The sequence below is a fragment of the Myotis daubentonii genome, chromosome 6 (assembly GCF_963259705.1).
Source record: "Myotis daubentonii chromosome 6, mMyoDau2.1, whole genome shotgun sequence".
Lineage (NCBI taxonomy): Eukaryota > Metazoa > Chordata > Mammalia > Chiroptera > Vespertilionidae > Myotis > Myotis daubentonii.
The window spans coordinates 52,613,250-52,637,170 of record NC_081845.1 but is presented as its reverse complement, the minus strand read 5'-3'; the positions used below and the strand labels follow the sequence as shown (position 1 = coordinate 52,637,170).

Here is a 23,921-nt window from a genome sequence, read left to right as displayed (position 1 = left end):
ATGCACAAATACTCAGAGTTTTGTTTCTAATTTTTCATTCCATATTACATGAAGGTGAGCTTTTCCTAAAAATTTTATTTTCCCTTTATATGTATTTAACCCACAGGATAATTGATATAGAGAGTGCCACAATTTTTATAAGCTAATAAAAGAATATTGAAGAGATTTTTTTTGTTCTGTAGAATGAAATGATTTCACTCTTCCCCTTATCTATAAACACAATTTCTTCTTAGTAGGATATAGCATATAGTATAAAATGGCTGAAGTAGAGAGAGAAAAAGAGAGCTGCCCAAAAATTTCAATTTTGTTTTGGAAGTAAGTTAAATGGATCTTCCCAAAAATTTTATCTAAAAGTAAGGAATGTTTCTATCAAAATGATCAAAAGTCCAAAAGATAAAAGGCTATCACAAAGTTGGACCATTTCCTTCTCTGTGGCTTCTCTTAACAATTTAAATTTCATTCTGCTATTATTAGGTGTCCAGTGGGTAGAACGGCTTCTAAATGATTTTCCTTTGCCACGATCAGATATTGTCTAAGTATACCAGGACTAGAGGATGTGAAAACTAAAGTGGTAATAGAGGAAATGGCCCCTCAAAGAACACACTTTGTTTTTTCCAAAGGATCCAACTGCTGTGGGGGCGGGGGATACAAAGAGTAAGCCACCAGTAATAACAGAAATGACTGTCAGAAGCTCTTTAGATACTCACACTACCCAACTCACATTGCTAAAGCTAATTACAAATTTGGATTCTCTCATTTTAAAAATATACTTCGAAGCAGCCCACTTCAGTTTTAATGCTGAACCAAAGCCTGTGCAGTTGGCACATTATCAAAGCAAAAGCAAAAAAAAAAAAAAAAAAAAAGCATTGCTTGAACAAAGTTGCCATTTTCAATGTCACTAAATCTTCAACTGCAAAATACCACAAGCTAAAAACTAGGAATGCCATGTGGGTATGTTATGTTACATTTACACGAGTTTATAGTTTCCCAAGCCCTAAGAGACTTAGACCCCTGCCACTCACAGTGGCTTTGTTCTCTCAGGCCGGCCATTCACTGCCTCTGAGTCTCATACAGTTCATGGGTTCTTGTGAGGATTAAATGAAAACGCAGCCGAGAGAATTTCTGCAAACTATAAGTCATACACAAAATGTTGGGTATCATTATTCTTTTTACTAACACCTTTGTGAGGCATAAAGAGATCAATCCTTATTCCACAGTTAAGAAAACTGACAACAGGAAGATACAGCAATAAAAACCCAACCACCCACAAACCAAAAAAAACCCAAAAACAACTACCCCAAGTCAGGCAATTTGAGTTGTTTTTTAAAAATATATTTTATTGATTTTTTACAGAGAGGAAGGGAGAGAGACAGAGAGTCAGAAACATCGATCAGCTGCCTCCTGCACATCCCCCACTGGGGAAGTGCCCACAACCCAAGCACATGCCCTTGACCGGAATCAAACATGGGACCCTTCAGTCCACAGGCTGACGCTCTATCCACTGAGCCAAACCAGTTTCAGCGGCAATTTGAGTTTTATCTCTGAAGTAGCCAGGAGCTGGCTGAGTGACTCTGTGCCTTGATTTCTGCAGTCATTTGAAGGGGTTGGAGAAAATGATTTTAAGGTCTTCTTGAGGCAGATGGCTCTGGGACTGGGACTTGGCCCTGTGAGTGATGGGATAGGTTTAAGAAAGACCCTTAGGAGGCAGTCCTTCCGGGAGGCCAAGGGCAGCACCCACCATCCGAGGCTGCTAGTGCTGGGGCAGGGCTCTTGGCAGCCTCCTACTCCCAGGGATGGGATAGGTATCAGCTAACATTTTTGCTTAATTAAGGGAAGGTTGGGAGCATCCTATGCAAATGGCCAGGGCTCCTGAGGCAGAGGAAGGAGCCACTGGACGCGCTTGAAACAGCAACTCTTTATTAATGAATACAGGTATTTCACTGCTCTACTAACCGGTGTAGCTAAGTAAGTGCATACTACTGGATAATCAGTGTGGCTAACAGCCCCACTGCTGTTTGGCTATCAGTTTCAAAGAGAGAGTCGCCTCCGTGGGCCACCCCCTTTCTTGGCTGAGCTCCTACAGTGTTGGGGGAGAGATGTAAAAGGGCTACTTTTTGTAGGATGAGGGCGGATCATGCTCGCATGGGAATTTCACTTTACAAAGATCGGGGCCACTAACTCAGGCCTTTCTCGTCCCAGTGCTAACATAAGCTCCTGCGATGAGGAAAACATTCAGGATCAGTGCTGTTCATCGCGGCAGCCACCAGCCACACCTGGCTTTTGAGCACTTAAAAGGTGTCTAACGGGACGGAGGAACTGAATTTTAAATTTTCATCAACTTAAATGGATTGAAATTCAAATAGCCACGTGTGGTTAGTGGTACCTGATTGGGCAGTGCAGCTCAGTGTAGGCTGCCTCACATACTCGTTTTCTTGGACGTATTTCAGACCCCAGAAGCCCATTGGCCCACAGCCATTCATTCAACAAGTATTTACTGACAAGGCGATGATGAAGAAGAGAGCCACGGACACCTTGTGCTCATGGCATTGTTCAGCGACACTGATGTTCAAAGACATCACAGAACCTCGAAGTGTTTCAGCAGACTGCTCTTAGGAAAAGGTGGGTGAGGTGAGATGGTAATGCTACACCAAGCATGAAAGCACTTCTTTTTCATTTCTCCATATTTACTGTTACCGAAGCAGGGGAAAGTTTACAAAAGAGATAGTTGAATGGTCACCATTCATTCCCTTACAAGTAAAGTAGCATATCCCAGATATGAGAAATCATCTGTAAGTAATTTCCTCTTTCACACACTTAAATTTACTTAAAGAAAAATCAGTGGGACCTGCATTCCTCGGCTAAGAAAAAAGTAAATGGCTTTAATTATGGCAATAGTCATAGAAGTATAAGTGGGTCTCCAGCTGCAAGCGGTGGGCAGAGAGACGTTTATACCAATTAGCTGTGAAGAGATCAGGTTTCCTAGCAGGTACTTCTGGTATAAGGCAGGCTGATTGCATTCTCTATCCCCCCAACTCAACTCCTAGCTAAGATTTCCTCAGTGGCTTCCATGGGACCTGATGCGCAAAGCCCTGTTTGCTTTTCCCCAGGAAATTACAGGTGGCTGTATTTTTTATCTACATCACAGGTCTAATATCAACAACATAGTTTCTAAGAAACATAAGAGTGGTTTGGTTTAGTGCTTTTCCAATTTCCAATATTGCTTCCCATGAATTTCTGTTGTCAATTCTCTTTTATCCTAATCACCTCTTCCTACCTTACTGGGATTTAAAGCAATACAAAGAAAAGAAGACAAATATTCAGAACTGGTTCGTACTCTTGTTTGAACCTGAATCCAGGTGTTCCTAAATACAAAAGGACAGTGACATCATGCGTATTATCACTTGAGCTGAAAGCTTCACCGAGCAAAACAAGCTGACTTTGCTCAGCATCCCAATAGGTTGTACTTGGATGACAGCAATGAGCCAATCTGACTTCCTGGCTTCAAAATGCCATTCTGGTCCCCCTGTCCAAAGTCACACTATTGGTTTCTAGGGCTAATAAATGACTATTGCACATCTACCTACCTACCTACCTACCTACACACACACACACACACACACACACACACACACACTGCTTTTTTCTCTGGATTGAGTAGAAAGATAAATTACAGTGGTTAGAAAACAAAGTAAGAGTTCAAAATGTAGTTCTAATAATACAAATTGCATTTAGAGACTACCATCTATTAGAAAAGGTCAAATCTCTAATGTTCTTCTGGCCCCATGCTGTATAAAAATATTACTAAAAATTTGGTGACAGCCTCTTGCTGTAATAAACATGTTGTGAGTGGCTCTGGAGTCCTTATTCATGTTCAGAAGCACTAAGTGGAGGAGTCACACACACTTTATGGTCAGAAGGGCTTTCAACTGACGTTAATTTTTTGGAAACTACAGAGATGAAATTTTTAAAAAATCTACATTTCAAACAGAATTTAAATAGCCACTTGTGTAAAGCAGAGACCTCTGAATCATAGTCTTGTGGCTTTTGTGTTTTGTTCTACTGGCATGGAAAGATGATGCAAGGAAATGTGCTTTATTTTTTCTTTCTTTCTTCCTTTCTTTTCCTGCAATAGAGAAAGAACTGGGGAGGAGATTTGGCCATTTCAGACCGGATGGAGAAAATGAAGATAAACCATCTCTGAAAGTTTCCACTTACACATTTCAGGTATTGGGACCAAGTATTCTAGTGGGAGAACCACAGCTAGAACGTTCACTTCTTTGATATTTAAGATGTTTAAATTCCCAATGTATAGTGAAGAGCTTGCTCAGATTTTTCACCTGTATCATAACAGGTTGATGCAATCAGAACTACGTGCCATTGATAGTCCAGAAAAGGAAAAGCTAAAAAGAAACAAGTATAGCCCTGGCAGGGTGGCTCAGTTGGTTAGAAGCATCATCTGATATGGTAAGGTTGTGGGTTTGATCGGTCAGGGCAAGTTCAAGAAGCAATCAATAAGTTGAACAACAAATCGATGTCTCTATCTCTCTCTCCTCTCTCAAAATAAATCAATAAATAAAAATTAAAAAAAAGAAACAAGTGTTGAAAATATACAACCTGAAATTAATATTTTTGAGTTTCTGTAGACTTCATATTATAACAATGGAATACTGGAATGCCTTTATTATAAATAATAATAATAATAATGATAATTACCACTTACTGAAATGTGTATGGACTAGGAACTAACTGTGCTGGGAATTTTACAGGTATTACTGGCCCATATGGTGGGTGAGAGAACATGGCTCAGAGAGGCAAAATGCCTTGTCTAAGGTCACATTCATGGAAAGGGGATGACATGCAACTGAGTCCATACTCTCCTGACTCTAAGGGCCCTTCCTTTTCCTGTGCAACACTGCCATCCATACCGTGTGGGAGACTACCTTCCTCTCCCCCAAGAAAACATAACCTCTTTTATACATGCTGCTAGCAAAATGTCAAAGTAAAGTGATAAAGCTTTGGGTCCTACAGCAATTTAATTATTTGTGTAAAAAGAGCTGATTAGCTTGTTAGTACTAAAATGATTATATTTCATGAAGTATATTAAAAATTTTCAAGTGCAGTTTCTTAAAAAATGGTACTATCAGGTCTTATTAAATGTGACCCAGATCATTCTCCGAAGGCACATTATAAGCATAGGATTATCATGTATCAGGCGTTTCGCTCTGGGTCCCAGTCTTTGAAGAGTATCACCATTCCTGCAATACCCAAGCATTTATTTATTCAAAATACTGTCATTTCCATCCTTATGTCAAAGATCATGTACAAAGTCATGCAGACAGTGACAGGTGGGTTTGCAGGAGTGCAGATGGGCACACACTGGAGGGGCTGCCTGTCATCTTAGTAAAGGGCAGTTTCTTGAGAACTCGGATGGGCTTCTGTAGTGCCCGACTCCTCTGAGGTTCAGTGCTTGGCCTGGGCTCTTGAGGGCCCTCTGCTCCCTTCTCCATATCTGACAACTTTGCCTGTCTGTGTGCTTCACCTATCAGCCAATACTTCTTCCTGGGGAGCTGCACATGCCCGCAGCCTCATCTGCCAGGGGCAGGTACCCCTTGACCTCCAGGTTGCACAAGTGGGTCTCACACAAGGCAAGTTGCTGCTGGGCTGGTCCCCAGGGAGGCTAGTGGAGTCTGCAGAGCTGATCACTGCAGCAGGGGTGAGGGCTGCCAGCCCAGACAAGGACCCCAACAACATACATGGGAGGCATGTGGTGTCTAAGGGGAGTGTGAAGCTCCATTTCAGGAAAAGGCATTACCATCGACCCTGTTTTCCAAACCCTAGGAGTTATCTTTGATTTTCCTCCCCACCCTTCACTTCTACCATATAATCAGCTAGTGCTTTGATTCTATCATCAATTTATATCTCAAATCTGCTCACCCCTCTATGTCTCTATCGCATCATCATCATTTCTCACCTGGCTGGCTGCTACTATTGTGGCAACTGGCCTCTCTGTTTTCAATACCCTTCTCCCCTTCCCCCAAGTTTATTTTCTACCTGTGTTTTCCTGCAATCTTTTTTTTTTTTTTTTTTTGGTACTCATGGCTATGATTTATTACAGCCAGATCTAATCTGCTCCCAGCTCGAACCCTGACTGGAGACTCTGGCCACGCACCTGCCCACCCTTCCCCCTCCAGCTGCCATCTCCCCACAAGATGTCTTCTCCCACACAGGCTCTGCTTCCTGCTGCTTCTTCCTCACACGACAAACTCAGCTTCTCTCTCTGGATTTACAGTCTCCACGTTCCTGCCACCATCTGCCTTGCATAAAAATCAATCATGCTTAATCTTGCTGTGGTCACATACCCCGCAGAGAATTTGGGGCTGCAGCCCCGAATGTGACCATGCCCACAACCACGTGACCCTGTCAGGGCCAAGCCCAGGCTTGCTGCGGCCCCTCACCCAGCCTGACGTCCCAGCCCTCTGTCTCCGGTCACCTCTCTCCTTTCTCCTCCCCACTCCCATTTCCAAGCTCATGGCTGATTCTTGGCAGGCGAAGGCAGAGAAAGAAGGGGGGACAGAGGAGAGCGAAAGCGAGAAGCAGCAGAAGCTGCTGTGTGTACACGCGGGGGGCTGTGTTTGTCCATATGGAGTTTATACTGTTCTGCAGACCTTTAAAACGTTTTTTCTCGTATTCCACAGATCAGCAGAACTGAAAGGACCTTGGCGATCAGCAAGTCCAACCTACTCATTTGACTACGGAGGAAACCGAGATGTGAGGAAAGGAAGGAAGAAAGGAGAAAGCACCTACTGAGGGCCTATCGTCTGCTTTGGATACACAGTCCCAGGTGCCACATCAGTGAGTGCAGAGTTGGGACCACACAGCACTTAAATGAGAAATTTCACCCCACACATGTTTTTGCCTGTTACTTACGTATTCATATCACACATAGGAAAGGGCTTGACATTTAACATATAAAGGTACTTGGAATTCCCATCGCAAAAAGGAAGATGGTTTTTCCCTCTGTATTATCCAACACATTTTTTTATTGTGGTAAAATATGCAAAATGTAAAATTTACCATTTTAACCATCTTCTAGTACAGTTTAGTGGAATGAAAAACACTCACTGTGTCGTGCAACCATCACCAATACTCAACCCAGCACACGTTTAAATGAGTATTTTTCGAATAGTAAGATTAGAATAAGATCAAAGGACCATCCAAACACAAAGACAGAAGGAAAAGACAGGCAGAAAATAAGCATTTGTGGGGGTTACAGTTCATCTAACACAGCCTTGCATACACTTTATGCTCTCTGTGACATATCCTCCATTATTCCCAGAGTCTTGAAACCGGAACGGTGAGAATGCTGGTCACCAGGTAAAAAAGTAGCTTTTGTTGTTTCTCTAGGATCCGTGTTATTGTATCAGCTTACAAAAATGTTGTGCAAACCAGTACAGCACCACTTCCACGCCTCCTCCATAAAAGGACAAGCTAAACAGTATTTCTTGGAAAGACAGGCATTTACCAACACACCACATCTAGATGGAGCTGTCTCCGCCACTCCAGTCTGTTTCTAAGCAGGGTTTCAAAGCGCTGGCACAGAGCACAAAGAATGTCCCTTAGCTATTCAACAGCGAGTTCCACTCCACAATATATTTAGCAAGATTCCTTTTTGCCCCCCTCCCCTTCTCAGTTTAATGACCTCAAATGTACCAACATCCTGTCTTACCTAATCCCCTAACAAGTTCTATCAGATGCCAGGGCAGAATCAGACAGCACTGCAGGCAGTGAGATCATTCACTAAGAATTCATTTTTATTCCAAATATTAGGAGTGCCAGACCATAGAACACAATCTATCACACAGCCGGAAAATTAGCCTGGCACCTGAAGAGAAACATCTAAACTCATTTAAAAAAACCCTTCTCCCGTTATAGGCCCTTTAACAACCTGATGACGCTCTCTCCAGAAAAAGATGCAGACACAAAACCTTTCACCACAGCAGAAAGGGTTCAGGGGCCCTGACAAGCCTGTGAATCCATGGACCCATAGGAATCCGTGACCCCAGGTTAAAATCCCCCAAGTTCACTTGTCCACGGGCCCCTGTACTGAATCCTGGTCACTGGCACATCCCCAGGTGACATTCTCTGGATGAGAAATGACCTTTCTTGTTTTGGCTCTAGGAACATCCGCACCTGGCTTCTGGTCAAACTAGCTGTCAGCACGGCTGTGCCTCTCCCCACGTCGGTGGCCATGCTGGTGATACTCATCTCTCTCGCCATCTCCGTGCCTGTGCCGCCCTGATGTTCTTGGGTTCTGCTCTTTAATTTGCTGTCATGGATTCTGCTTTTCCCCTGCCCCTGCCCCCCTCCCCCCCTCCCCTTCTCTTTCCCCGTTGGCCTTTTATGGCACTCTTAAGAAATTAAACTTGATTTTTTAATTTACCCTAAAAGGAACAATCTCCAGTTTTGTATTTAAATACTTTGCTTTTTCTCCAAAAGCATCCTTTAATCTTTCATACCTTTGCCCCCTGGGAATGATACGCTCGCCACTCTAAGCAGCAGGCCCTGTGGTCTCTGTGCAGCCAGAGACAGAGTTCTGTTGGAGGAACAGTGGGAAGAGAACAGCCTGAAGTCAGACAGACCTGGTCCCATCCCAGCTGACTGCCTCTGGCCACCTAATTTAAATGAAAGCTCAATTTCCTAACATGAAAAAATAAGGATGAAAATACCAAACCTTAGATTTTTTTTTTTTAGTATTTCATTGTAGTTTTGATTTGCACTTCTCCAATGAAAAATGATGTTGAACATCTTTTCATGCACTTATTAGCTAACTACTTGTATGTCATTTTTTTGAGAAATACCTATTTTATTCATTTTCCTATTATTTAATTGGTGCATTTATCTTTTGTAAGAATTCTTTACATATTCTGCACATAAATCCTGGATCAGATGTAGGATTTGCAAATATTCTCCCCCATTCTGTGGGTCATCTTTTTCATTTTTTTAATGGTTTCCATTGAAAGATAGAAGTTTTTAATTTTATGAAGTTCTATTTTTTATTCTGTGTCTTGTGCTGTTAGTGTCAAAACTAAGAAACCAATGCTTAATCTAAGGTCATAAAAATTTATTTCTATGTTTCTTTTAAGAATTTTATAGTTCTAACTCTTACATTTAGTTTTACGACCCATTTTGAGTAAATTTTTGCATATAGTGTAAGGTAGGGGTCTGATTTCATTCGTTTACATGTGAATATTCAGTTATCCCAGCATCATTTGTTGAAAAGACCATTCTTTCCCCATCAAATCGTTCTGGCATCCTTGTTGAAAACTGATTACAAATGTTTATTTCTGGATTCTCAAATTCTATCCATTGCCTATCCTATGACAACACTATCTTGACTTCAAAACTTTGTAGTATGTTTTAAAATCAGAAAGTTCTCCAACTTTGTTTTTTTTTTCAGTTTGATTTAGCTATTTGGAGACCTTCAAATTTCCATATGAATTTTAAAATTAGCCTGTCAATTTCTGCAAAAAAAACTAGCTGGGATTTGAGGGATTGTGTTGAATATGTATGTTGATCAGTTAAGTGGTATTAACATTCAACAATATTATCTTCTAATCTATTAGATGTCTTTCCATTTATTTAGGTCTTCTTAATTTCTTCCCATAGTGTTCTGTAGCTTTCAGTATATAAATCTTGTACTTTTTTGGTTAAATTTATTCCCAAGGAGTTCATTCTTTTTGATATTACTGTAATAGGGTTGTTTTTCTTAATTTCCAGTCTTTCATTGCTTGTATGTGAAATAAAATTGATTTTTATACATTGATCTTTTATTCTGAAACCTCACTGAACTTGCTTGCTAATTCTAACAGTTGTGTGTGTGTGTGTGTGTGTGTGTGCGCGCGCGCACGTGTGTTGTGGATTGGAGTTTTGAGTATCTTTAAGTACTTAAAGCACAGGTAGATCCTAGAACAGCGGTCAGCAACCGGTAGTCCGCAGACCACTGGTGGTCCGTGAGATCCGAAAGGTTGGCAACCGCTGGTTTAAGGAAACCTTTGGAGCAGCAGTCGGCAACCGGTGGTCCGTGGACCACTGGTGGTCTGTGAGGTCTGAAAGGTTGGCGACCGCTGTCCTAGAACATAAATGGAGCAAATCAATAGCACTGCCAAGACCAAGAGCCCACACTCCTTGCCTCTTCACTTGATACTGGGTGATGGTCCCGCTCCTGGGTCATCATCTTAGTGGCGTTCCTCCTCTCACTGACAGCCCAGACGATGACTCGGAGAGAGTTCCTGAGACCCAGGCTACATGGCGTAACTGAAGTGGTGTTACAAGGCCAGGCCAGGGTCTCAGCCTACCGCCTGAGATCTATTTAAGTGGGAATCGTTAGTAAGGATGTCACGGGGTCTGGCCTCACCATTCTCAAAGTTTTGTTTCTATGGGAAGCCACATCCTAAAGGAGTTTTTTTTTTAAAGTATATTTTATTGACTTTTTACAGAGAGGAAGGGAGAGGGATAGAGAGTTAGAAACATCATCGATGAGAGAGAAACATCGATCAGCTGCCTCCTACACACTCCCCACTGGGGATGTGCCCGCAACCAAGGTACATGCCCTTGGCCGGAATCGAACCTGGGACCCTTGAGTCCGCAGGCTGATGCTCTATCCACTGAGCCAAACCGGTTAGGGCCCTAAAGGAGTTTTGAACCTCCTGCTATCATCAGGGACTTCTCATGGGTTTTCATGTAGATACTTCTCCTTATGTACAACTTTTCTCATCTCATCAGGACAGACTCCCAATGTACACTACTTTGAGGGAGAGTGGTGGTGATTTTCATCAAAACGGCCACATGTGACACAAATGATACATATATTTTACTGGATTATATTTTGCTTCAGTTTTAAAAACTGATTTCCAGCCAGCCAGCATGCAGAGACCTACTTTGCATCTTGATCCATGAGTCACTGATTTAAGCACGCATTTGCCCAGAATACCCAGGCATGTGAAAGTATCAAAATATCACACTTTGATTGATTCAGAAAGTTATTTTCTACCACCGTGCAGCCCGAGAGTTTCTCTGCTGCGTCTGACTAACTGGGGAGGTGCAGCAGCAGAGAGCCGGGAGCTGCTGTGTGGAGGACCTTGTCCCTCCTCTCGGGCACCAAGACCCGGGAGTAAAACCCCTCAGTTCCCCATGGCAGAGCGTGTCGGCAGGACGCTCCTCTGAGCATAACCTGGGTATCGGAGTCATCTTTTGAAGGGATCCTGGTATTTCGGTTTGACAAAAATCGAGAAACATTTTAGAAAGAAAATCGGATTTGTGTGTAAATGAAGAATATTCCTGAAAAGAAACTCTGTTACGAAACTGAAATCTGGAGACCGCGGTGGTGCTAAGTTGAGTCATCAGTTCCCTTTACACCCTAATAATTGACGGCACTTTGATCACAGTGGCTGCTCTGGGTGATGCTTTCTTGTTTGCTTTTTTAAGTACTTCCTTGTGTAAACAGGTTGTCTCACTATCGTCTTGCAAACATGTTTACATTTGGGGGATCATGGGGGAACATCTGTTAGAAACAGATTTCATGCTTTTCTGTCAACTCCGGGAAAGCTGAATCATAGCTCTTGTCATAGAAAAAAGCTACTGGAGAGTTAAATGAAGTTCTCCTGGAAGGGGCTTGATGGGATAGTTTGATGGCCCTGCGCATATATACTTAGAAATTTGTCCTGAAGACATCCATCTGAAGCAGTTAGAAACAGGCATTCATTATTCTCCATTCTTGACCATGGGGACAATGAGGTCTAGAGAGATTAAGTGGCTTGGTCAGTGATTGCGAAAGTGGCAAAAGGGGTATGACACACCCCACAGGTCTTTGCTTTACAATCTTCAGGTATGGAGGGTTCAGTGGTTCCCCTCCTCACCTCCCCACTCCCCAGAGTGTTACAATTCCCTGCAATTTTATTAAGGTCACTTAGGCAGGAGAGGACAAAAGGAAGGGCTGAGTGACGGACTCTAAAAATGAGCAACCTTTAAATCTGGGCCCCAGTTAGAGATCTAGGGGTGTATGGAAAGAGGGGGCATGCTGAAGCGGACGGGAACAAAGCTGGAAGGAGAGGCTGAACGAACAAGAAGACCTCAGGCACAACCAGGCAAAATGCTCTACTGAAACCTCAGGACTGAGCCTGCAGCTGCCCCCGCCATGGCCAGAAGCACCATGCTCCCCGTGGAGGGTGCACTGCCTGGCTCTGGCCCTCAGAGCCATCACTGTGTGGAGGGAAGTAACTGGCATCAGGAGCGAACAGGAGCTGCAGCAGATTCCACAGAATGTCCCACAGGCAGTACAGCCCCATCAGCCAGGACAAGGAACACCCTTCCCCACCCGCTCCCGCCCCCCTCTTTAATTTATGCTTTCCCCCTTCAATACCAAAGAATTTCCCACCCTCCTGAGCTTCTAGGGCAGCGGTTCTCAACCTGTGGGTCGCGACCCCTTTGGGGGTCGAACGACCCTTTCACAGGGGTCGCCTAAGACCATCGGAAAACACATATATAATTAAATACATATTGTTTTTGTGATTAATCACTATGCTTTAATTATGTTCAATTTGTAACAATGAATTTGGGGGTCACCACAACATGAGGAACTGTATTAAAGGGTCACGGCATTAGGAAGGTTGAGAACCACTGTTCTAGGGCCAATGAAGAATGTTTTCCTACCAGTGGTCGGTAAACTCATTAGTCAACAGAGCCAAATATCAACAGTACTTCTTCAAAATAGGCTCGCCCAGGCCGAAAACCAACTTCTGCTCATGGGCCACGATGTTTCAATCGCACTGTACGCACGCCTGCACGTGGTATTTTGTGGAAGAAAAGGGGCCAAATTGCTGCATGTGGCTTGCAAGCCACAGTTTGCCGACCACGGTTCTAGGCCCTTCCTCCTTTTGATGGACTACACCCTGGGAGGGGTGATCAAACAGCCGAAGGATAGCTGTTAAAGGAGATGTGTATGTCCCTTGAGTGCATGTGCTGGAGTGTCCACGTGCATGCCTCCAGGCCCCTAGTGTGGGACAGAGCAGGGGAATGGGAGGAGAAGGGGCAGGAAAGAAGGGTCAGGGTGTTCAATGGCTCTCCCTATACACCATATCCCAGTTCAGAACTCCAAGGAGACTGTGAAAAAGGTGGCCCTCCGAAGGTCATTGTGTGAAGGTAGAAGGACAGAAAATATGTCATGCAACCCATTTGTTAGCTTGATTCTTTTAATTTTAATATTTATACATATGCACATGAGCTTCAATTGTATTCTTGCCCTAGCTGCACAAATGGTAGGGCCAGGCCTTCCTGGGGGCATCTAGCTCAGGGCGGTGGAGTCTGCAGACTGTAGCTAGGCACTTGTGAGTGTCATGGGCACCGACCCTCTGGATGAGGAAGTGGAGGTGGCTGCAAGGGGCTTTCAGAATACACAACAAAGGTTTCCTTCGCTGTTGTTTTGGGGAGACTATTCTGAAACATGTTAGTCACATTTTTTCCCATCTAGCTGCTCTGTAGCCAAATATATCAGGGTCTGGCTATGGGTTAACTAACCAAATTTTAATTTTTTAAAATCATCGAATTCTTTTATCTCTTGTGGGTTCTTTTCCCCATACATACTTTGTAACACATTTATCAGCAGCTGGTTTAACAACATGATGGTACTAGTGGGAACCAAACCAAAGGCAGCAACACACATCAAGATAGGACCAAATGTAGCCAGGAAAAGAAAAATGCCAAATGAACGTTAGGCTGAACTGTAAGAAATAATTAAGTAGCTATACATCAAATGCACAAATATGATTCATTTTTAAAGGCCCACACATGTTACACCCACTTTCAGGAGTTTCCCAAAGTAATTTAAAACTATTTGATGTTGCTTCCTGTTTTTCAGTCCTTTTATCTATTGATGGGGGTGGCAAGTCTACTGTTACCAACTGAACAAGAAGAAAAGTGAAGGATGGGGCAAGTTTCCTGGCTTTAGTCATCACGATCTTCTTTAAAAGTTCTTATTTTTAGATTGCAAAATTTGGGGCTCTAAGCTTCAAAGTAATTAAGATTCATTCCACATTATGCCCTAAGATTGCATCAACATTTTTTTTTGGAGTTAATGAACTTTTTGCATCAACTATAGGCTTCCTGTTCTCTCCAAAGGCTCCCTACTAAAGCAAAGAGAAAGAGGAAAACAGGGCCAAAGCTCGTTGGCCTTGGTCTGTAGTCAATACGTTTTCCTTTTCTTTCTTGAGATAAGAAGACCTTTTCATATTCTGAAGCCAAAGTTTCATAAACATTGGAGTATTTAGGAGATATTTATTCAATAAAATTACCCTCCGGTGCCAGCAGCAGCTCTGGAGACATGGCTACTTCTTTTATTTGGTATCAATTGCTCATTATTTTAATCACATAGATGGTTAATGAAAAGTAAACCTATACTCTTCTTGAAATAAACACCAATAAATACCATAGCAGGGTGAAAAGCATTTTCAGGGTTGGCCAGTACAACCCACCATCAAAGATTTAACCACTAAGTGGTTGATTCTGATTAAACACCTCCAATGAGAAGAAAGGTACTATCTCCTGAGCAGTCAAGTCCATTTTGGAGAATTATATGCACATTATCATTGCAGGTATTATTAGAGAGTTCTCTTTGAGACAAACTTGTCTCCTTGTAGCCTAGAAACACTGGTGCCCAGAGCATGGACAACACCTATATATGTGTTAGGGAGCAATCATGGCTCCATCTCATTTCACTCCAAGTCTTTTCTCTAGGTAATTGGTTCCAGTTCCTTCAAATATCACTTGGGACATGGTTTCAAGTTCTCACACCATCACTGTCTTGAGCCATTGTCCTTTGAAAAAAAAGCTCTAAACTTAAAAGTAACCATTTAAATCTAATATCACACAATAGCCAACAGTAGGTACATTTACCAATATGTCCATCAAAATGTGATCTGAAATAACAGTGAGGAACAGACGAAATAATCTATCGCCTTCTTAATCCTGCAACGCAAAAGTTTCATTAATGTTTTGGGTAGCTCCCTTACATCACTGACTAGGATTGATCCTGTAGGAATTAAAGCCTCCAAAGCCATTTCACATATTGCTATTGCCTTTTATGCCCCATATTCTCTACTTGTGAAGCTTAGCTTATTTGTGTGTGTGTGTGTGTGTGTGTGTGTGTGTGTATACAACTGTACCTTGACATTTATTCCCATTATTCAATGTCTACTCTACAACACCCATTTCCCCTGCCCCCCTCTTTATTTGTTTATCCACTCAGTGCCAAAGGAACACATGAAAGAGAACTGTGCTCAAGAGATTTTTAAATCATGAAATTGTACCAAGCTTACAAAGCAGTGGGTAGTTAGGGTGAAAACGAACTTAGTAAACAATACCTTTGAGAATTGACTCAGAATGTATTCTGTGCTGAATCCTGCTTGGTCAATTCCGAAAGGAAACTCGGAACAAATATTTACCATATTTACTTATTTCTTCTACTGAGAACTATCTAAGACAAGAGGATGTTTAATGATGAAACAGATTTCAGGAATTCTTCTCTGCACAGTGTCCTGTCCCTGGGGTATAAAGACCGATACAAGTCCCAGCCTCATAATGAAACCAGACACAGTTCACTTCCTTTTTTTGTGAAACCACCCCCTCACCTGGGGGATGTCTTGAGATGACACAGAATTAAGTCATGTATCACTAACTTGAGATACTGAAGGCAATGACTGGCAATCATTCTCGTCAGCAACAATAATATTTAAAATATCATCCTGGGAAGAAGGACATCATTTGTTTGGGATGAAATAGAGCCCTGACTACGCTTATGGGCTCCAGTTGCTGATCCCTCCAGTCTCAAACGGAGAAAGGAGATTTTCAACTCCAGAGTGGTTTCCTTTCCTAACCAACATAACAAGGAGAGGTCAAGAAGGGTCCAGTCAGAGATGAGTGGACAACTGGACTACATGTCCATGGCTTGTTACTGAAAGTGCATAACCAAAGCAATTACAGAGACTCTGTGAAATTCCCTCCACCTCCCCACCCTGGGCTTTTGGGAGGCAGCCTGGCTAACAGGTCAGAGAGAGGAGGCCGATCCAATACAGGCTGCATTGTGAGGATGGCCTGGAGAAGGCAAGAACTGGCGAGAGACAGCCGGAGGAAGAGAACCGAAGGCTGGGGCAGCGGCGAATGGCTGCCATCTCCCTAGAAAGAGGGGTAAAGAACTCCCCAAACCCAAACAAGTGAAAAAAAATACAAACCATAAATAACAAATGTAGAAGCTCCATTTTTCTTGTCTCAGAGCCCCCAAAAGAAATGTCTCTCATTTTTTGGCTGTTTTCTACTGTCAGCCTTTCTAGTGAGGACATGTGGATGGTCTGCCCCATTCTTGGGCTTCCTGTACGCTCTGCCTCCTCCTACCAGGAATCAATCACTAGTCCTGAGCTCTGGACACATCCCTTCTCCCTCATTTAAGGGATTTGTCCCTGCATTTATCATTACTCTCCCCATGACAGCGATTTCTCCCTCTTCTGGACCACTGGCACACAAGCATTTTTAAAACATTCATCTCAATATTCCATAAGCTCTCCAGGTACCATTCTTCCTCTGACCCTTGGAAGAGTTGTCTAGACTTGCTGCCGCTATTTTCTCATTCTCTTCTTAACCTGGTGTAAGTTTGTTTTGTGTTACTTCAGAGATAGTGCTTTTGTCAAGGTTACCAATGATTCCATCTTCCCAGTTCCATGTGCAAGTCTTTTCATCGTGCGTGACTTCTCAGCATCATTTCACTCAGCTGCTCACCTCTATGAAACAGCCTCTTCCCGCGGGTTCAGTGGCACCACACTGTCCGAGATTCTCGCCTTCCCTTCTCACTTCACCTGTGACTCCTTCCCCGTTTCTTTGGCTGGTTCCCCCTCTAAACGGTTGCATGTTTCAGGGATCCAACCTTGGACTTCTTGTCTTCTCTAACAACACTCATTACCAGGCCTATGGCTTTTGCTACCTCTATGCTGAGGGCTCCCAAATTTATTCTATCTTGCCTTGACCTTTCCCCCCATATCCATATCCAATGACCCACTCAGCATCTGAACTGTATGTCCAACATGCATCTCAAATACAGCACGGTTAAACAGGATTCTTATTATCACCCTCCCTACCATCACCCTCCTGCTTGAAACCTTTCTTCAAGACTTCACCCTGCTCTTAGAATAGAATCCTGCCAGGCCCCTTCTCCTCATTCACCCTGCGGGCCATTCCTCCATCCAAGTCCTGTCTGCTTCAGTGCTTTTGCATTTTCTTATGCCTTGGCTCGGAAGGCTCTTTCCCCAGGTCTTGGCATGGTAAGGTCCTTTTCTTCATTCAGGTCTTAGCTCCCATGTCAGGCATTACCTGACCTTCCTATGCATACCTCCCCATAATCACCCTCTCTCTAATCACATAGCTCCAATTTATTACCTTTATAGCACTCATCTCTCTCTCTCTCTCTCTCTCTCTCTGAAATCATCTTGTTTATTAGCATGATTCCTGGCTTATAGTCTACATTCCTGAATCGGACTGTGAATTCCACCAGGACAGGAATCGTGTTTCTTGTGCTATGCTCTATTACTACCCTCTAGCCCTTGGAAAACAGCAGGATAATATCTGCTGAATGGAGGCAAGCATGCCTGGGTAACAACGGGCGGTATGATACTATGTAGGAAAGCCCTCTGTGTACTGCAAAATATAACATACATACATATAAGATAAGAAAAATAACATGCTACATCGATGACTTCTCAAACAAGTCACTGATGACATCATTATTCCAGGAAGGTTTGTCACTTTGACGCTCACATTTCTGCAGATGAAACAACAGTCCCAGCTTTCATTGTCTCTCACCAGTCCTCATCTTTTCCAGGGCATCCTCTACAACGCAGGTGACCTTTCAGCACGGAAACCCAATCATATCACTTCCCAGCTTCCTACTGATTTTAGGACGGAGCTGGAACACAGCTTCCAAGGCTGTTCATGATTTCAGGGTGCTGATCCTTCTCCAGCCTCCTCTTTGGCTGCTGCTTCTACTCTGACCTAGGTCCAAGCTGCCCTAAACTTCAGTTTTCTTTAAAGCACTAGGACCGATACCTCAGGATTCACGCATTCTCTCTCCTTTCTCTCCCCTCCACCTGGTCATCCTTCAGGTGTAAAATTAGCAAGCACTTTCTCTGGGAACATTTTCTGAAACTCCCTGTCTGGGTTAGGTTTACTTCCAGGTAATCGTATAGCATGCTATATTTCTGCAGTAACAGCCTTTGTCAGACCTGTGCGATTACTCGTTTATGTCTCCTCCACTCAATTGTAAGCTCCCTGAGGGCAAGAACTATGCTCAACTGTCTATCACTGTGCCCTAGCACCTAGCATGTCTCCTAAGACACCATACGTGCTCAATAATAATTATGAAATTAATGAACAAATTAATGAAAACGTGAATTTCATTAAAGACAAAAGAAATAATTCTAGAGTATGTGTATGTGGTTAGCTTTGATTTTTCTCTTTTCTTTAATATCTTTAATTCTTCCTAATTCTTGAACTTTATTTTTAGCTTTCTAGTCTTTAGTTATATTTTGGATCAACATACATCTCTCCATTATTTTGCTTTACATACCAATCAGGAATAAACAAGTGTTCTTTACCTTACCTAAGTTTAGGCTCTTTTCTTTTAAAGTCTTTTCACCTTCACTTTCTTCTACTTCACCTCATGTTTACAAGCATCTACAGTTATTACTCTGTTGTGTTTATTACTAACTGTAACAGCTTTCTTTTATGATTCACTATAGTTTCATTTATTGTAGGGCTACATTTAAGGACAGTTAAGTCTAACAGACAAGGTAAAGTTCCTTACAGCATAGATTTTCAAATGATGTGCCACGGCACACTAGTGTGGCACAAGAATTTTTAAAACATGAAATACCTGATTAGCTAGTCAGGGGCACTGACCTCTTTTCCCTTAGACAGTCAAATGAAAAATGACAACAGCCAACACAATATCCATCTGGTGTGAATAAAACAAAATTATATCTATGTTTTGTCAGATTGGCAAGACTATATCTTTTGGTGTGCCACAGAATTTTAGTAATTAGTTTATATGTGACATGAGATGAAAAAGGCTGAAAATCGGTGCCTTAGAGCAATTAAAATTTAAGCTAAAAGCTTTAACACAAAGCCATCTCCTGTGGACATCTTCCAGGAGTGTAATGCTACCCAAGAAACCTGAAGGAGAACCATGTATTATTTATACTAAGGGAATAGGAAAGTGGCTTCACACATCTGACTTCTCTTGTCATTGACTAGTTTTTCGTGCTCTGTGGATAAGGCAGACCAGATGAGAGGACAACGATATTCCATGAGTACGTAACACTTTCAAGCAACTGGATTGCAAATTAGGAAAAATTACTCTCCAGTGATTAAAACAGCTTTCTAAGAGCCCCTGTTATTGCACCCAAGTATATCACTAATCCCACTGGGGGAGTTTATTCCTTTGAAAGATCCAGCCCCATAGCTGATAAGAATTGTGATAAAGAATTCCATTGTGTCTGTAATTACCTGTTGTGTATACAGTCCTATCAATGACCAGTACACATGAACTATAATTATCTTGTTAATGTTCATTTTCTCATTAATTCAGATATACATTCGATGAGTGGAAAAACCTTAGTCATGAAAAGACCAATATGCACTCTTAAGAAAAGGTGACAACATTAAGCCAACAGGGTCACTGTAAGTAGCTAAAGTTAAAGTGGGATGAGCGAAGGATCGCTTGTTCTTCTTTGCAGGTATTCAAACAGGTAGCCGCATAGCACAGTCACTAAGGGTGTGGGCTCTAAGACCTAACCAGACCTGGGTTTGGATCCAGGGTCTGCCTACCTATAAGGTATCTACAAAAAGTTACTTAACTCCTCTATATCCAGTATTATAAAATGGATAACAGCACTTACCAAATAGAGTTTTCTTTGTGAGGATTAAAAGAGATAATAGAATATAAAGTGAAATTTGAGTCCAGTCCCAAGTACACAGCAAATGTTCAGAATATTTTACTGAAATTAAATATCGTATTTTATGTTTTATTCCCTTTTGTACAAACATGTGACATATTATAATACAAAATATAAAAACTTTATTTACATGTAAGCGTTTATGTGACACTTGTGAGCATCCATGAGAAAAACGACATCGGGAACTTTTGTCTCCATGCTGTAGGAACTGTTTGAATTTGTACCTGTCATGCACATGTAGCTACATTTAATGATGGCGATTAAGTCACAATCCCTCCAAGGTCTCCTGGGAACCCAGCCCATTCTGCCTTTAGTTAATCATGTTAGTTTCAATCAATAACTAAAATATGAAGACTTAATGAAGGACATAATAATAATTCACAGATGCCAAAAATCAAGTTAAACACTGATATAATGTCCAAAATACGTTATTTAAAATATGGTACACATTATAGAGAAATGTATAATGATAGTTCAACCTACCACTTGATTTGTGATGTAGGTTTACTGAGCCATCACTTTAAACTAAAAAGGCTGAGATTTGAATATAGAGACTAGATAAGCAGCTGCAGAAACAACCTTCTAAAATTATATAATATTCCAGCAGCTGGAATAGTAATTATTTATTGAAAATATTCACAATTTGCTATTACCCAATACTGTCAAAGTTGCTAAAAAGATATAATTAACATTTACTGAAGAGTCTTAGTGGGTAAAAATGTTTTAAATAAAACATTTAGTCGTTGGAAAAAACAACCTTTTAAAATACAGTATTCATTCACCTTGAAAAGAAAACTACTAACTTGGACATTTCCAGGTAATTATGCCCAAGTGAAAAACTCCCAGATGTGTGTGTGTGAAAACATATGTGATCTGCCTACCATTGAAACACTGTCAGAATCAGGGAGTTGGCCATCTTGCTTTATATTACTTGTCACAGTTTGTCTGTGACTAGATAAATGGGTCTTTTTCAGGTCTCAGGAACGTTAAGGACTCAGAAACGCCAGCAAAGCACTCAGAGATCCTGATGTAATGGAAGGATACATAATGAAGAGTCAGAAGAGCTGGCTCCAACTACCTTTTTTAAAAGCTGTATGACCTATCTCCCTCATTCATTCATTCATTCATTCATCCCCTATAACAGGTATTGGGGATATTTACGAACAAAACAAACATGCCCTGATAGAGCTTATTCAATAAGGTCTTACTCGCACCCTGAAAATGGGGGGACAACCAAAAACAGGACAAGGAATTGAAACCAAATATCACAATAGAAAGTCCATGCTGGTCATGACTCTCGTGGAGCGAACTGTCTTTGGGCCCGTTTCTTTATCCATCTAATAAGAACAGAAACACCTGCTTTCTCTACCTCAAGGATCAAACTGTGAGCATTCTATATGTAACACAAATTTGAAATCACAAGAAAAAAACCCAAAACAGTCCCTTATCAGAATAAACCATTAGGAATACTAATTCTCTTATGTTCGAGATTTTCAGAGCAAAGCTTGCCTATTACACAATACACTGATATATTTATTGGCCCCTCAGAAGAAGCCAAATATCTGCATAACTATAAGCCTATAAAATATACTGAGGACACTGGTCAGTGAATGCTGGAGGCTGCACTCTGGTACCCGGGGAACCGAATGCTTACACTATTAATGTCAGCTGTACTTGTCACTGTAACTACATAATTTAATTAAATAGTATGTTGGCCAATGAAACACAAATGTGAAAATAAAGTTATTTTTCTGAAAATTTGGTGAAATAAAGGACATGAAAGGAGCAAGTTGCCGAAGGAAATCTGCTACTGAATTAGACATGAATAATTGTGAAATACTGGGAAATAATAAGAATTTAAAATGATTTTGCACTCAGAGCATGTTGCAAATGCCTTTAAAAATTCTTTCAATTTTAAGAGACTGAACACAAAAGTCATGCAATAAATGTGCATAAAAAATGACACAGAACTTCCAATCAGCAGACCCAAACCCCAGGAGGTCTTGGGCTCACATCGAAAGACTGGCGAATAACTCTTCATCTGCGGCTTTAAGTCAATATGTTATATAGGGTATGTAGTAACTTTTTAAAAGTAATTATTCATCCTTTAACTGATTTTTTTTAACTAACCAGAAAACATGTGGCCCAGTCAGGTTAGCTAAGAGGACTGTATAGCCAGCCACGAATCCCATGAATCTCTAAGAATAAGAAGTTTCTTCTCTTTGTTTCTAATTTTTAATTTTTTATTTGTCTAATTTTTCCCAATAGTCATTCATTGCTCATTTAATTAAAAACATTTTAATGTAAGTGTTAGGCATCCTGGAGCAAGTCTTTGTATATCTAAAGGAAGAAAAGGTCAAGTATTTTTGCTCATGCGTGGCTTACACTGTAATTTTGCATTTTGCAACCCTATTTCTGGGAGAAATAGCGATAAGACTTGCTATTATTTGTAAGATTGGGTTAACTGGGGTTCAATTAAGTTGAACCTCCCAAGTAACAAAAGCTGGACTTTTCCAGGGTCAAGGCTGATTCTGGGCAGCAGAACTCTCCCGTGTGTGAACGAGGTTTCCTTTTACTAATCTGGTCCTCCTGCATATGTTGGGAAAGGACACAAGTCCAGGTGAAGCTCATCTCTGCCTGGGCCGTAGGGACTGTGACTCACAGCATCTCGCTGGGGATGCCCAGGGGTCGTGCATGACCAGACACTGGCAAAACACTTTTGAGAAACCTCCTCCTCAAATGAAAATACCCCTGTGAGAAACTGGTCCCATGTACTGAACAAGAGTCAAGTCAGTAAAACACCTAAAAAGAGACCGGTGTCAAACACAGGCTGCCCTCCCTTACCAGAACATACCGAGGGGTTTACAGGAAAGGACTGCTTGAGAGCAGTAAGATGGGATACCTGGCAAGACTCGTTTTAACCTTTACTTTTTCTCTTTCTCCCTGTGGGCCAGGGTGGGGAAAACCGGCCCTGAATCTGCTCAAAGCCCAGTTAAGCACAGCCAATAGACTGGGGGTGATCAATCTCTAAAACGTCTGCTGAGGTATTAGTTTTATTCCTCAGTAAACCTGTCTCTAATGTCCGCATCCCAGGAGAGCCTGGACAAAGGATGAATGTGAGATCGCACACCCATCAGGGCTCAGGCAGGAAGTATAAACGTGGTCAGCGAGAGATGGGTGTGACTGGCTCTCCCAGACTCTCTGATGACTGGGGGATTGCTGGACAAGAAGGGACAGAACTGGGACAGAATCCGGTTCCCTGTACCGGGCAGCTGCCTTGCTAGTGTAGACATTCAGACTGCCCACAGCAACCGTTCAATTTTTTTTTTCTCGTGGAACAACTTCCTATAGCTATCCCTAAAAGAAAAGGGAAATAAAACCAAAAGCTCATCCTCAGAGGAAAATAAAATGGCAAATCCAGAACGTTTTGCTTCACTTCAAAACTGTTGTTGAATTGCTTAGGAGGTGTATGCAGGGTGCTGCACTGTGGTCCCCCAAGAAGATACGTCTAAGTCCTCATTCCCAAAACCTTATTTGGGAAATGTGACCTTATTTGGAAAAAGGGTCTTTGCAGATATAATAAATGGAGGCTCTTGAGATAAAGTCATCCTGGATTAATTGGGTGGGCCCTGAACCTAATGGCAGGTCTCCTTGGGAGAGTCTGCTTGACAGCAGTAAGATGGGATAGCTGGCAAGACTCGTTTTAAAAGGAGAAGACGCAGAGGTGAAGCAGGGGCAGAGGTTGGAGGTATGCAGCCACACACACCATGGAACCGGAGCCTGCCCAGAAGCTGGAAGAGGGGAGGGAGATTCTTCCCTAAAGCCTTAGGAGGAAAGCGAGACGCCTTGATTCTAGAGCGTGAGAGAACACAT

At 42.0% G+C, this 23,921-nt stretch overlaps 1 protein-coding gene across 5 annotated transcripts in view; it reads right to left on the bottom strand.

Moving 5' to 3' along the window:
- Positions 1-23,921, bottom strand: part of BACH2 (BTB domain and CNC homolog 2) — a 344,951-nt gene that overhangs the window by 147,100 nt on the left and 173,930 nt on the right. The window lies entirely within an intron of this gene.